We start from the raw sequence: 2,753 nt of genomic DNA on the forward strand, positions 1-2,753 counted from the left end.
TCAAGCCTCCCCCTGGGGTATTTGCCCACAATCCTGGAATGTTACCATCAATTACTTCTCTCCTCCACTGGCTGTGAGGACACTGAGAGAGGTCACTGGAAAACTTGTCTTACAGACTTGAAGCACATTAAAAACATACTCTTCAAGGGGTTTATATGAAAAGCAAGGTGATGAGAGGGCATGCTTTTGTTGACTCCAATTACTATTACCTACATACTTATGTTGAGCTTTTCAGAATAACACACCATCTCTATCCTTTCTCCCTGGCTCTGCTGAACACCCAACTCAACAATTTCAATGAGCTTCCATGTTCTGTACCACTGAAAGGAAGGGAAAAAAACACACAGAAAACATGAAAACCCACCTTTGTCTAAATCAGGTACCAAAACCTTACTGTCTGTCAGGCAGACACAAAAGCCTGTAAGATGCACCCCACTGTTTCTATGATTCTGAGAGAAAGCATCTGTATGGCTGGATGACGTCCTATGATTTATACCATGAGGACACAGCATAATAGAACAATGGCCAGAGTCCTTCCGTGGAACAAAGAGTGGAAGCTGGGAAGCCGCTTAAAGGCAAGATGCTGTCACGTATTGCAGGTAATATGGATGGACAGAGGCCAAATTTGATTTCCAGGCTACAATACCTTTGTGAGGTGTTTGCTGGTCATCACTTGTATATCAACACAGCCTTACTGATGGGTCATAGATACCTCACAGACAAGATAAGGAACAGGGGAGAAGAATATTTTGCACGGCTGCATAATAGTGATGATTCCTGTTCATTTCCATTCTTCAATATGCATGATGTACAGAGTGAAATGATAAATGTTGTTTACAATGAAAATATGATGTCAGATGAGCATATATTCAACACAGACACACACACTGACACAAGACACACAGAGGAGCAGGGCTTATGTTTTTGAATTCAGCCCACTTCTTTGGTCACCACAACTTTTGGGTTTAACCTCCATCTGACTTCTGCACACTTCTTTTTAACTGCTCTCTACCAAGGCGACCAGGGGCACTGTGTATGCTTCCTCGCCTTAAAATCTTCTTTCTTATGTTCTGGGAGATTGAAAGTGTCCAGCGTATTATTCAAATGACACGCTGCCTCACCGGGTGCTTCTTTTCTCTCTCCTCTACCCAAAGACCCCCCCCCCCCACACACACACACACACAGACACACACACACTCCTCACATTATTGACACATATAAGACAACTGCAGGCTAGAGGATAAGAATCCTGCTTGCAGTGCTTGCCGGCACTTCCTCCTCGGCCCTGATTTGAATAAAGAGCTTTGAAATTAAGTGGACAGGCCCGTCAGAAAAGCAGCGGTGTGCCTTTAAGAAAGCCACTGTGCCTGAGTAAATTATTTTGATTGACGGTACCAGGACATTTTTTGTGAGTTGGTTGATTTAATTGCAAGTGCCATGGGGCATCTTCAGGGGCCAGGTACCGGCTCTCTTTGCCGTTGCCCGTTTGATCTCCTCTAGCCGTCTCCCGGTGGTACCGGCTGCCTGGGCACCAAGGGCCAGAGGGCAGATGAACAAAGGCAACTCTGTGTCTGTTAGCCTCTTTCCCCTTCACCTCCTCTGAAATAGAAAAAAAACAAAGCTGTGGAATGGGCAGCCAAAAGTGTGAAAATGGATTTCCAAGCTCATTTGATGTTAAGTCTTTAGTGTCAGGAGCGGTATATTCATTGATAAAGAGAAAAGAGAGAGGGCGGGAGGGAGACGGTGAGGTGGAGATGGAAGGGGGGAGGAGAAAGAACGGAGGGAGAGCAAGAGAGCATCTCCTCACAAACAGCATTTTCATTTTTCCTGGATGGAGAAGAGGTGTGGACTGGGTTTCAAATGGGAGGGAGGATTAGGGAGAAGGGGCTTAATGAGAAAAGGATCCCTAGTCAACGGACAGGCCCTGTCAAAAAGAAGAAGCCAATACTCACTCACAGAAACCAAGCCAAGACCAAGTCAGCAAGCACTCACACACACACACACACACCTCCAGACCCAACAGTTTTCTTTAAATCTCATCAACCAAAGCCCAGCATCAACCTATATTACCTATACTACTATCTCCACCAGCTGTCTGTCTCACAGCCGCTCTCTCGGAGCAGAATAGACCAGCTGGAGAACCAGTTGTCCTTATCAGTCCCAGTACTCGACATAAACTGAACTGCAGCACTAGGGCCCAGATGCCTCTGGTCTCAAACACAATCCTGTTTTGTTTTTGTCTCTGTTGCTACTGCTCTGTGGCTGATTTATTGCCTAAGATCTGCTCATTTACATACATATAACATTAGCTGAGCCATATTTCCCCCATCTGCTGCGGACTTCAACAATGCTGAAAAGCAACTACTAAGTATTTAGCACAAACTGCTAGCCACCTAGCAATAAGGTGACCACCACTCAGTAATGTTTCAAAAGGTATGGATGGATTTCTCATAAGACCCTCTCCAATAGAAACCAGGATGCTATCTTACCAATAGTCTGATTACTGTATGTCATGTTTGTCATCAAATGATAAAATCTAGACACAGACCTAAGAGTGAAAAGAATGGGATCACAGTGAGATGACAAGAGTCTGTCAGATGTTTAGAAAATGATCTGGATATAGCTGGATAAGTGGTTCATGCAGCGTAAACATGCACCATACAAATTTAGGAGATCCACTATCAGATACTACTAAAATGCATGTTAAATCATATTCCCATTCAAATCAAACAAAACACAGTCTTTATGCATTT

The sequence above is a fragment of the Limanda limanda genome, chromosome 12, assembly GCF_963576545.1.
Source record: "Limanda limanda chromosome 12, fLimLim1.1, whole genome shotgun sequence".
In the NCBI taxonomy this organism is placed as follows: Eukaryota; Metazoa; Chordata; class Actinopteri; order Pleuronectiformes; family Pleuronectidae; genus Limanda; species Limanda limanda.